This window comes from Vombatus ursinus, unplaced genomic scaffold, assembly GCF_900497805.2.
Source record: "Vombatus ursinus unplaced genomic scaffold, bare-nosed wombat genome assembly UNPS02014791.1, whole genome shotgun sequence".
Lineage (NCBI taxonomy): Eukaryota > Metazoa > Chordata > Mammalia > Diprotodontia > Vombatidae > Vombatus > Vombatus ursinus.
In genome coordinates, this window is record NW_020954569.1 from 343,506 (window position 1) to 357,489 (window position 13,984).

At 38.1% G+C, this 13,984-nt stretch overlaps 1 pseudogene; it reads right to left on the reverse strand.

Annotated features, from left to right (window-relative positions):
- Window positions 1–1,138: 1,138 nt before the first annotated feature.
- On the reverse strand, window positions 1,139–11,512 carry LOC114048064 (annotated as a pseudogene).
- Between the last annotated feature and the right edge of the window lie 2,472 nt (window positions 11,513–13,984).

Genomic DNA, 13,984 nt, shown 5'->3' on the forward strand with positions numbered 1-13,984 from the left:
TAGAATGAACTAAATAAAAGCCAACCACCCCATGAAACAAGAAAGAAATATTAAAAAACAGAAAAACAGAATAAAATATAAAAGTATCTGCTAGGAAAAACAACTGACCTAGAAAAACAGATTGAAGAAAAAATGGAATAATTATTACATTACCTGAATGCCATGACCAAAAAAAAGAGAACTTAGATAGCATGTTTCAGTTAATAAACATTTATTAAGCACTTTGAAGAAATCTTAAAAGAAAAGTACCACATCTCAGTACCAAAGGCCAAAGTATAAATAAAAAAGTATAAATGGCTCCACCAGTCATTTCCTAAAAGAAACCTCCAAATGAAAACTCCCAGAAACATCATAGCCAAAATCCCAAGCTTCCAGGTCAAAGAAAGAATTCAAGTAGCAAATAGCCGCAGTCAAGATCACACACACTTTAGCAGTCAAAACTATAAAGAAACAGAGTGCTTTTTATTTTTTTTGTGTGAGGCAATTGGGGTTAAATGATTTGCCAGGGTCAAACAGCTAGTAAATGTCAAGTGTTTGGTCTGAGGCCGGATTTGAACTCAGGTCCTCCTGACTTCAGGGCCGGTGCTCTATCCACTGCACCACCTAGCTGCCTCCAGAGTGTTCTTTAAAAGCACAGCTAAAAGGATATCAGTGATTACCATCAATAAGGAATGGAATTAAGTCCTTGTGATCAAGTCTAAACTAAATTCCACTAAAGCCAAGACTTCAGAGCTGAAACTAAAGCTATTAATTTCCCTTATGGGTGTCATTTTTGGCACCATTTCTATGAGAACTGGGATTAATCTGGCCCACTTTCTGCATGAAATTTCAGCTTGAAAAAACAGTTGCTGTATTTCTGTAGTATGACCCAGATGGAATGCTGAGAAAACCAGTTTAGCATTATAATTCCAGAGCTGTTTATGGTAAAGTAAAGGAAATGTAAAAGAGGTGAGAAATTTGTATCTTTCATTACTAATTTCAACATAATGATCCTATGGATATTTGCCCCAAAGATAAGACCATGTAAACAAATCAATCTCAGCATTTATTAAGTGCTTAATCCATGCCAGGCATTGTGCCAGGTGCTGGTTCCTGCCCTCAATGAGCTTACATTTTATCAATCCCCATCTGCTCTTTGTTAAAGGGCAGGAACTCTATCATAGAAAAGAATACACTTGCTTCTGTTGTGTCAAATGAAGAAGAGGAATGGGTGGTCACAATTAAATTTTTCCCTAGGAGAAGGGAACTTCTCTGTAACTACAACACCAGTGGCAGTTGCTGCTTCAGCACCCTCTTCATTTACCTCTACTTAGGCTTTATGGATGATTTTGGACACAACCATGCCCCTATGGGCTATCATTCCTGAAAAGTTAGCACTTTGTGCATCAAATATATCTGTCATCCCCATATCTTCCATTGCGGACCTCAGAGAGTAAGTCTGTTCTAGTTTAAACCGAGGGAAACTCAAATCAACTTCTTTAGAGGTCATCTTCTCAGGATTCATCAGTTCCGTTGATTTCTCAAAGGTGAGTCTGTCTCCCAACTACAGGAGAAAATGGATAAATAACATTATTTTAGTGGGTGTTTTTAATCATGGAACTATGAACTGATGAACTGTTTGTGGAGAAACCTTATTCTAAGCAAAGGGGAATTAGGAATAACTTGTACAATTGTAAGGAAGGTTTTGAATCCACAGAAATATGAACTATAGTCGTGGAGAAACCTGATTTTCCTTCACATTTTCCAGTCACTAAGCATTTGTTAAGCTCCTTCTATATACCAGCATTGTGCTAAGTACAGGTGCTACAAACAAAGGCAAAAGATAGTCCCTGTCCTTGAGGGATTCACAATCTAATGTTGGAGATAAGCTATACGTGGGATAAATGAGAAATGATTAAGAAGGATTAGGAAAAGCTTCCCGTAGAAGGTGGGATTTTAGCAGAAATTGAAGGAAGCCAGGGGAAACTAGGAGGCAGAGATGAGAAGGCAGATTCCAGGCCTGGGAGACAGCCAGTAAAAATGCCCAAAGCCAAGAGGAAAAGTCTTGTTTGAGAAAGAACAAGGAGGCCGGTGTAGCTGAATCAAATAGTACATGTAGGGGTGGGGAGGAAGTATGGAGACACGAAGTATAGGAAGACTGAAAAGGTAGAAGGGGACTAGGTTATGAAGAGCTTTGAATGACAGAGGATTTTTTGTTTGACCTTGGAGGTGATAGGGAGCCATTGGAATTTACTGAGTAGGGGAAGGGGGTGACATGGTCAGACACGTACTTTATTTTTTTTGTTTGTTTTTGTTTTGCTCGGCAATGGGGTTAAGTGACTTGCCCAGGGTCATACAGCTAGTGTTATGTGTCTGACGTCAGATTTGAACTCAGGTCCTCCTGACTTCAGGGCCAGTACTCTATCCACTGCACTACCTCGCTGCCTCCAGACATATACTTTAGGAAAATCACTTTACTGGGTGAATGGAGGATGGATTGAAGTAGGCAGAGATTTGATGTAGGCATATTCACTGACCAGTTATTACAATAGTCCAGGCATGAGGTAATGAGGGTCTATATTAGAGAGGCAGCAATATCAGATGCAAGAAGAAAGCACATTTTAGAGATGTTGCAAAGGTGAAATCTATAGAACTTGGCGACAGATTGTATATAGGAGGTAAGAGATAGTGACAAATAGATAATGATGCCTAGATGCTTACCTCTACAATAATATGGAAGTTTTGAAAGCAGGGGAGGTTTGGGAGGAAAGACAATAAGTTCTGTCTTGAACATTGAGTTTAAGATGGCTGTAGTTCATTCAGTTTGAGATCTCTAATAGGCATTTGGAATGCAAGACAGGAGGTCAACAGAAAAGTTAGGGCTGGATAAGTAGATTTGAAAATCATTAACATAGAGATGGTCCTTGAATCAACGGAAGCTGATGAGATCATCAAGTAGTATAGAGAAGAGAAGAGAAGAGAACTAAGGGATACCCTCAGTTAGGGGGTGTAACCTGAATGAAGATCCAGCAAAAGAACCATAAGGAGCAGTCAGTTAGCTAAAACCACGAGAGAGGAGTGTCCAGAAAACCTAGAGTAAAGAGAGTATCAAGGAAAAGAAGATAATTGACAGTGCCAAATGCTGCAGAGAGGTCAAGAAGGGTGAAAATTGAGAAAAGACCAATAGATTTGGCCATGAAGGAATCACTGGTAAACTTTGAAGAGAGTGGTTTTGGTTGAATAGTAAGGGTGGAAGCCAGACTATTGAAAGCTAAGAACAGAAAGAGAGGAGATGAAGTGGAAGCACCTATTGGAGACAGCCTTCTCAAGAAGAAGAAGCCTTCTCAAAAAACTAGAAAATATATGGGACGATACTTTTTGGGAATGGAAGGATCAAGTGAGGGTTTTTTTTTTAAATAAGGAAGTTTGCAGGCAGTAAGGAAGCAGTCAATAGGCAGGGAAACATTGAATATAAATAAAAGTTGAGATAATAAAAGGGAAAAACTGCTGGGACGGATAGGATGGAATGGAATCACTTTATGCAGGTTGGTTTTGGCAAAAAGCAGGATCACCTCTTTGTGTGAGACAGGGATGATGGATGAGATAGTGGCATGAAGCATCTGAGTGATATGAGATGAAGAGGAGAGGAGAATCTGAGAGAATTTGCTCTCTGCAAATGACCCCCTTTTTTTTTTTTTTGTTAGTAAAATATGAGGCAAGGTCTATAGCTGAGAAGGCAGGGGTTGGGGGAGCCATGGGAGGTTTGATGAGGGATGAAAAAGTTTGCAAGAGCCTCTGTGGTGAGGAAGCTAGTAAATAAATTAAAGAGGTATAAGATTGCCTAGCAACAGTGAGGACCCAGTTGAGCTTATATAACGTAAATTTGTAGTGTATTCAATCACAACAGTTACACAATTTTCTACACCTTTGTTCCATAGCACACGTATTGTAGTGAAGGTAGCAGATGGTAGAAGTGATCAAAAGCTAAGGCTTGTCAGAGAACAATTGGCAATATGGTAAGGGGTGCAAAGGACTCAAGAGAAGAAGTCAGAGTATAGTTGAAATGGTTTACCAAGGGGACAGTATGGCTAGTTCAAGGGGTTATGGTCTGGGACAGAACTGAGGGATTAAGGGATGAGCATGGGCAAATAGCAGGGTTTGTTATTGGAAGGCAGAGGGAGAGATGGAAATACAATGGGTTGTAATGAAAAAAGGGAATTTCAGAGTTTCTGACCATGGAGATAGTTTATTTGTAGGTGATGTTAAATCAAGTATCTGACCATCTTTGAGTATGGCTGAGCTGTTGTGGAAGAGTAGGTCGTGGGAAATGAGTAGGTTGAGGAAATGGGAGAGTAGAGTGCTTGAGAGAGTATCAAAATGTATATTGAAGTCTCTTTGCATAAGGGCAGGAGTTGGGAAGGAGACAAAGATTGTAGGAGTGTTCTGGAGGCCTGTAAACAATAGTTGCCAGGATTTTGATTGAGTGGAAATATGAATAGTGATGGGGGAAAACCTGGACAAGACAATGAGGAGCAAGTAATGTTCCAACTACCCCTCCTCAAGCCATCTCAAAGCCAAAAGGAATGAAAGGAGTACAACTAGTGTTGGAAAGGTTGGTCAGTGAGTCTGTGTCATGAGGGAACCAGATTTTAGTGAGAGACTGAAGATGGAAGGAATGGGAAAGGAAAAGATTTAAGATGAAAGCAAGTTTATTGCCTATGGAACAGGCATTCAGAGGGCACAGTGGAAGGGGTGGGTAGCATTTGGTTGGGACTTTGAGGTGGGTGGGTTGAAGGGAGTGGCAATAAAGAATTAGGTAGTGGGGGTGGGGAATGGAGTTTGTATAATCACCAAGACAGGTTCAGAATCGTTGAAATATGGAGGATATAATCAGGTAGGAGTTTGTTCATCGTTAAGCGAAAAATTTGGAGAGATTTTCAAAGTCCATAGAATTCTTATGTCCTAAGAATGAATTTTTATTTTCTTTAACAAAAAAAACCCTGACATTCATTGATAGTGTATTTTTATGCTGTGTTCCCTCATGTGTTTAACTTAAAAACAAATTGCCAAGAAAATGTTTGAATCTATGTTGAAAAAGGAAGAGTTATCATTTCTTTACCATCTCTAAGCCATTAATGTCTGTAAGCAGCAGCACAAACATCCTTACACGTTTGTTTATATAAAATAGCTCAAGAATCTTTCCCTGAGATTCCCCAATGTATTCTATATTGAGGAAACCTGTCTGTTCCATCATCTGCACAGACCTGTTTGTATCCTACAATAAATGCAAACAGCACATAATTATCTAATAAGTACTTTATTTCCCTCAGAATTTAGCCTTTTAAAAATTCAATAATATAAAAATGCCAGTATATTTTTTTTAAATAAACTCATGTCCCCAGTGAACTGTCCAGTTTGGGCCATGACTCTATGAGGTTAACTCATTAACTATTTTAGAGTTGATTTCAGCACGTGGGCCATCTTAACAAGAGATTGTCAGATTAGCAATCCAGGAAAAGTGTTTGTTTTTAAAATCCATTCTTGTCAGGTTTATAAACATAACTATTAAGTAGAAAAATTTAAGGCATTAAGCTCTACATTTAAAAGTGTAGCAAATACAAATGAATTGTAGCTACTAAAAAGTGGTGATATGTATTTGGACCCTTAAAAAAATGGCAGGTTGTTATTTCTGCCTTCCCACAAATAGAACCTTGGAGGATCCTTGCAAATAGTGAGGCAAAAATGACTGGAGGCTATCTGGTTAATTTCAGCAGATTAAAGTCTTCTTTTAACTTTAATCTTGAAATAAAACTTGCTATTTTTTCATAACTAAAATGTTGTCATAGAATAGAAAAGAGGAATCTTCCCACTTTATCGTCAAAGTACTTCATATACCAACATTAACAGGAAAAAAGATAGTTATAACATCCCTTGTAATTCCAAGGATTGAAATAACATGATTATGCTAACATACTGACTTGTTTCCATTTTTCATATTGCTGCAGCGTACAAGGAAGAATAGCATTAACAAGGAGTGTTTTTAATAGATTAAATTATTTCAAAGATCATGGTTTCTCTCCTAATTCCGCATCGTTCCTTAATAATATATATATATATATATATATATATATATTTTTTTTTTGCAGCGCTCTAAATAGTGACTCAGTTGACTGAAAGAGTTACCAGGAGAATTATTTCCAGATATCAGGCAGAACTGCACTAGAACATTTGAGGAGTAACTGGCCTATTAGGGTCGTTGTGATTCTAATTTGTAGATTTGTGAGTTTCCCCAACCATGTGTTCCTTATATATGTACCTTACCACCCCATTACTTTGAGTTTATTCCCTCTCTCTTTCCATGAATATTATGTGCACTGGTGGGAGAATAAGCCCAGGTTTATTTGTGGAATGATATGTTACTACTGTTCTTACTTTACATTTTGAATAAGTATTTTTGCCAAAAGTTAATTGTCAGATGGATGTTGTACTAATGGGACCCACACTGAGAAGGGCTCAAATGCTATAGCGTTAATAGGAGTATTCCTCCACAAGGTTACTCATAATACTGTTCCTAAGAATAGAGTCACTCATAAATAGAATGAATTGTCTACCTCAGGATGAAGAGCTTATTCCTTCACTTAGAGTGTCTCCAAGCAAAGATTTGGTAAAAATTTGGATATTGTAAATTCTATTTTGTAGAATTTATCATAAGATCTTAGGATCATACCTCAAGAACTAGAAGGAACTTCTGAAGCTATCTGGTCTAGTATCTTATTTTATAATTGGAGAAACTGAGGCCCAGAAAAATCAAGTGACTTGCCCAGAGTAATGTGCATGATAAGCATCAGAGATAGGATTTGAATCCAGATCTTCTGACTCAAGAGCCAGTGCTTTCTTTGCATTACCACAAATCATCATCATCAGAGATTTTAGTCAGGTATAATGAATGTAAGTAGATGGCATCTGAGGGCCCTTTCAACTCTGAGATTCTGTGATTCTGTGTCCCGGCTGCTATGGATATAAAATGAAAACAAATTACTTTTTCCTCTTTCTTTTTAAATCTTTATTAAGGGCTATGGTTTGCTGGGTAGGGGAGGGAGTGATAAATTTGGAAATAAAGGTGACGTAAAAACAAAAGATATCAATGAAAGTAAGATTAAAAAAAAGAAAAGAAAAAGCTCAGCCAGAAAAAAGCCTTTTCAGTACCATGTTTATCCTGAAATTCGTTTCTTTAGTATTTTCTCTCTTAAATTACACTGCCCACTTTCCTTTGAAATCAATGGCATTCACCAGGCTCAGGATGGTAGTTGCATCAATACTTCCTGAAGGAAATAGATCCTTAATTTTTCCTTATAAGTAAATGAAGAGACAAAAGAGCAAGTGCATTTAGTATTAATTTTTTTTTAATTTATAAAACCTGTACTAAAAACTTTGCCAGCAGAGATTGCAATAAATTTCAGCAAAAGCCATTCATTACCGGTAAGTGGTTCTCCCCACAGCATCCAAATAGTGACAAATTCTATATAGTAAAGGTCGGGGAAAAGATTCCTCCACAATCTCTGACCAATCAAATTTCAGAGCCCAGCTCTTGGAAGGATACCACAGCCAAGCGGTATCCACAAGGAGTACCAAAGGCCACACCTATTCAATTTCATTTAACTAACATTTATTCAGCATAATTAACATTTATTTATTTTAAAAGTTAGGGTAATGGTGTCAGAATTATTTAGAGGGCTCATCCCACAGTGATGCCACATTGAGATGTGAACTTGATGGGGCTAATGCTATGAAGAAACTGTATCAAGTCTGAATCCATTACCCCCAGAAAAAGGGAAAAACGTGCCCCAAGGTGTTGGGGGAAAATGTACTTCTGTTCTTGCTATACCTTAGAAGAAAATATCCCTTTGTAAAAGCTACTCGACGTTAATTGGTTAAATGGAAATGGGTTGCTAGATATTAGTGGACAACAATGGGAAAAGCACTCAGAATGGGAGTTACAACTGATAGTATTGCAGAAGAGACACCCAAACCCCTCAGAGTACCTGACAAAGAGATGCGGTAGCCTTACCCTGAAAGAGTAAGACCAGAGAGTACTCAGAAATTGACTTCATCAGCAACAGATCCCATCCATATTGGGAGCCTCTCTGATCTGCCAAAGTATTGTAGGTAGGCTAAGAAAACCCAAAGAGAGAGAGAGAGATCCTGGAGTTGAGAGCTGAAGCCACATCCCATGGACTACACTGCTGAGTTGTAGCCATGCCCAGGCTATGTGCCTCTTCCTTAATAGTCAATCTACTTTGTTGATATCCATAGTTTTCCTTTGGGATTATTCGTATCTTTCCCTATCTTGTATCAAATTCAAAATATTTATTGGGACCCAATCTATACCTAGGAATTTTGATACCTGGGGCAAACAGTTACCTGTGCCATTAATTCCCACCCCCCCCCCAGATGATAATGTATGGATCAAGGGTATAGTTCCTAGGTCAGGATGCTTGTTTAAGGCTGGAACTGGGTGAAGAGAGCAGGTAGCCCCATCTTAGGAAAGGAAATGAATAAGCCTAACTTCCCTTCAAAGTGCAGCTGCTACTCAGTGCCCAGAAGCAGGATTAGGTCAGGGACAGAGGCAAAAGTTTGTGAAATCCCAGGGAGACTCATGTGTCTTCAATATTCAAAAATTATAACTTAAATGTTCCAAAGAAGAATATAAATATAATTATCTTTGATTTTGACTGAGCTATACTTATCTTGTTTGCCAGATGTTGACCAGGTCAATGACCAATCCTTCTGAGCAGATAACTAAAGGATGTTTAGGGTTGGAAGGGACCTTAGATATTGTGTTCTTGAACCCCCTCATCTCCAAATTCAGAAACTAAGGCCCAAAAAAGTTAAGTAACTTATCCAAGATTATTCATCTAGCATAAAGGAAGAATTAGGGCTGCTAGTACCCAGTCTTCCTAAAAATTCCAAATTTACTCTTTCTACTAGACTACTGACTAGTAGATTTAATGCCTGCCTAGATATTACCCTTTAGAAATATCAGATAATCTAACGGTTCTGTGAGTTCCTTACCATTTGTTTGATGTTCAACCCAAGAGTTAATCTTCTTTTCACTGTCTTCTAGAGCATGTAAAAAGTCCATTGATTCCAGGCTTGCCTTATAAGGTTTCTCTACACAATTTAAGTATGGCTTTGAAGCAATAGAGAAATATTAATTAACATATCTACAGATTGGCCAGAAGCAAAGAATTCAAATAACTTATAGGGGAAAGTGTCTAATCTAAAACACTACAGAATTCTAAATCTAGATCTGTATATCTACCTGCCATCACTGTGCTGCTCAACTATCCTAAAATATGGCTTAGATTTAGATTTAGAGCTGGTATAGATTATATGGTTCAAATCCTATCATTTTACAAATGAGGAAACTGAGGTACAGAGATGTTAAGTGATTTGCTCAGGGTCACACGAAGCTAGGAGCTGAACAGAGGTCCTCTGGACTCCAAATCCAGCACTCTTTCACTGTACCATGCTAATTTGTGACCTTAGGCATTTGGAACATCCACCTTAGGAGCCCTGGAAGTTCCAGTAGAGCTACAGGCAACTTAAAGGACTCTGGGATTGTGGGGACTTCAGAACAACCTGAGTCAAATGCCTTGAACAGATCAGGAAGAAGTCTGCATAGACCCAGACCCAGAAATTGAACCTTAAAACCTGAGTCAGACCCTCAACCAATGGTGAACCCAATAAAATGATGGCACTTTGTGATAGGGTTGCTTAAGCTGGGGTCCATGAACTTGGGTTTTAAAATATTTTGACAACTTTATTTCAATATAATCGATTTTTTATAATCCTATATATGCCATTTTCTGCATTTATAAACATTATTCTGAGGGAGGATCCATAGGCCTTGTCAGACTGCCAAAGGGGTCCATAGCACACACACAAATAAATAAATAAATAAAAATAAGAAAAGGTTAAAAACTGCTTCTTTCTCACAACCAGTCTGAAAATGCCAGCCAGCTGCTGTGTTTCACCTACTAACCCTTGTGATTTCTATTCATCAAACTTTATTCAGATCACATAAAGTGATGTGTTCTTGAGCACCAATATATTCAGCAATTAAAATTAAGTTATCAGTGACAGAGCCAGAGCACTCACTTGCAGGTACGGACATGTCTGGCTTCCATGTGGTCTTTAGACAATGGCCAGTAAAGGGTCATCATTGGGCTCATTTACTTCTGCCAAAAGATAGTGGACCGGGGAATGGAGCTCGCCATGTTTGTCACAGAGACAGTCTCCAAATAAAGGGAAGATTCTTGAGTTAATCTTAGCCTAGAAATGCATAGTGGTAGCCCAAAGGAAGGCTAGGGTAATATGTTATTGTTCATTTGTTTCAGTCATGTCTGACTCTTTGTGACCCCATTTAGGATTTTCTTGGCAGAGATACTGGGGTAGTTTGCCATTTCCTCCTCCAGATCGTTTTGCAGATGAGGAAACTGAAGCAAACGGGGTCAACTGACTTGCCCAGGGTCACACAGTTAGTGAGAGAATGAAGGAGGAACCACACAAAAAAGAGGGAGGAGCAGAAGGGTCCCAGACAGGGGATGATTTATTTATCTGATGCAACCCTGTCTGGGAAAATAGCTCTGTTTGGAGAGCCAGTTTTCTTGGCACTCTCCTTTGAGCAATTTGGAAAACCAGTTTAGATGACACAAGGTCATGGAGGGACTGCCCTATCCTCTGCTGTCATGAAACTCACCTCTGCTGATATGCTGAAACTCCCTCTGACACCTGGTGCGCTAATTTTTGCAACTTCATTACAGGAACCTACACGAAGAGGTCTGAAACATTTTTGTGGGAGTCAGAGGAAAAGAAAAAGCATATACTTCTGTTATCTACATGTCTATTGTCAGTACATGGATCACAGATTTCGAGCTAGAAGGGACCACAGAGATCATTAAGTCCACCCCTCTCATTTTACTGTTGAGAAAACTGAGGCCCAGAGACATGAGGTAACTTACCCAAGGACACACAGGGAAAAAAAAAATGAAACAAAACATAACTGTAATCAACCTAAGTCATCAAATCTAGAACTTTAAATGCAGCTAGATTTTGCTTTCAGTCTGATTTCCAAACTCTGATCTGGTATATGATCACAAAATGCATATAAATCTGAACATTTGTTTAAATCCAGAGCAATTAGGAAAGGATTCACACAGACAAGCTTCAGTTAGATCTGACGTGAAAGTTTATATTCTATCATAATAGACAATACAACAATAACCCTGAATTAGGATTCGGAATGTAGACTTTTAAAAAAAACACTTTTTTGTACCAACAACTCAGAAAGGCCATGTGAGGAACCGAAATCAGACACTGTTGGCACTTACCTTCTGGCTCCCGATATCAGCATTCATGCTGCTGCTGAGATCCTGAAAGGCAAAAAGAAAATATTTCCATCTTTATTCTTCTTCAATTCTCTGTAAATATCAAAGCAAAATTTGGTATCTGCTGCACTGAGATAATTCATTGTCAAGCTGATGAAGCCTAAAGAAGAAAATAAGAAATTACAAAACCTGAATATCAAGATAAGGAGTTACTCTTATGAAAAGGAGGATGGTCTAGTGGACAGAGTGCTAGGCTTGAAGCCAGGAAGACCTGGGTTTGAACTCCTCCTCTGATATTTGCCAGCTCTGGGACCATTCCATTTACCTATCTGAGCCTCAGTTTGCTCATCTATAAAATGGAGGTGATAATACCTATAGTATCTATTTATAGGGTCTGCTTCCACCCTTGCTTGTCCCCTTAAACCTCGGGCCTTTTATGAGCCCAATCTCTTGCTTTTGTCATCCCTGGACAATCTGACTCTTCTGAGAATGCCACTAAGTCACCAAAACAGAATGGGATAGAATGGAAAGTGCTTTGTGAACATTCCACCATCATACAAATATTTACTGTTATTGTGTGTAAATAGACAGGCAAGCCTCACATTACCGTAGCATTTAACATTTTACAGAAGGTACATCTCATAACAGCCCTCTGAGGCGGTTAGTGCGAGGATCATAGGATCATAGATTTCGGGCTCATCTAGTCCAACCCCCTGATTTTACGATGAGCAATCTGAGTCCCAAGGTCACATAAGAAGGATGGTACAGAGCTGGGGCTCCAGCCCCCATACCATGACTCCAGCTCCCCTGGTTATCAGCCTCACTTTGCAATTGAGAAAGCAAAAACTCAGCAGTTCAGTAATTTGCTAATAGTTACAAAATTGATAGTTAAGGGTCAGAAGCAGGATTTGATCCCAATCTTCTGAACTGTTACTTTAAGCAGACTAATCACTGAGGTTTCCTCCATCATTTCCAGTTAACTAAATGGACATTAAAGTTTTGTTTTTTATGTTACAAATATAATATGAAATCTACATGGGTCTCCCTGACATGCCTTATCTTTAATCAGTACCAAATAATTTATATCCCAAATGCATATAAGTAACTTAATTTTTTAAAAAAATCTCACAAAGAGCTGAACTTAAACTTTGAATTTGGAAAATGAGTACTTTTTACCTTATTGAATACTTCTTTTTACAAGCTCTGAACCCACTTAGAAATAGACAACCATACAAGCACCTAAACAAAAATGTACCCAAATAAGGACTTAAACAAGAACATTTAGTATTAAAACAGAAGATATAATGGAAAAGCAAATTAAGAGCATGGGAAAGGCCTTTATTCTAAAATTTTTGTTCAAATTAAATTAGATAGCAGGCAAAAATGTATGCTAAGCTATGTTACTAGATAATAACTTAGTCTCCTAAAGTTGAAAATGGTCATAGGAATGTTCTGGTCCAATCTCTCCATTTTACAAAGGAGGAAACTGAGGTTCAGAGATAGGTTAAATGATACATTCAAAATCATATAGATAAAGGGGGTAGAGATAGAAATAGAACCCAAGTTCTCTGATTGACTGTCCAAGACTAATTCCCTAAGACCGATTTATGTCTTTGTACACCAAGAGTCTAGTACAGAGCTAAGTACTAGTAGGTGCTAAACAAATGCGTATTGATTGTTCTTGACTGATGAATAGCCTGTATTTCACAAGTGGTAAATCTGCTAGACCAAAATTGATTTCATAAATAGAGTCAAAATACATTTAACCTGTCCCTGTCCTTATTATAACCACATGATAATTAGACCAATGACATTCCAATAGTAAGTCCAATGACATTAAACTTTGTCTAATTTTTTTTCTGTTAAACTAATTAATTTTTAAATTTAAAATTCTTTCCAGGCTTTTTCCTCCCCCTGAGACTTGTCTAAGGTGTTCATTGCTGTGGAAATTATGTTGTGTCAAGAAAACATCCTAAGAAACCTGAAAAGAGTTGAAGAATAGAAAGGAATAGAAGTATTTACCTTCTTTTCTTCAACCACAAAGTTATTAATGGCTTGGGTGAGTATGAAGCCACATTCTGATGAAAGATAATAATTGACATATAAATCCTAGGCTCCACTCAGGCTGTCACTTGCTGTCCCAATGATTCAGCTGCGAGTTTGTTGAAGATCCAGAAAATATTTACATAAAATGCAAATCATATTGTGATGGAAGCAGCCCTAGATTTGAAATTATAAGACCAGGGTCTAAATCCTGGACCTTATAATCAGTCACCTTACCTCTCTAGGGCTCAAGTTTCTCCATTTGTAAGATGAGTAACTTGGTCTTGATGCTAGGTAATGTACCTTCTAGTTCTAAATCAATAATTTTGCTTTAAAATAGTATGACCATAGAAAAGTGGACAAAGGACTGATTTTCTGATGATTTTCTGATGTGCCTCATAAATTGACTGAAGACAAGGCTTGTCTGAGTTTGAGCTCTGTTGAGTTTGCTTTACAGTCACATGCTATAGAATGTCAAATCAGAATTTTAGAGACAAAGAGGACCCTAGAAGTTATAAAATTCCCTCTTGGTCAATATCACATAGCTAATAAATGGCCAAGTTTGAACTTGA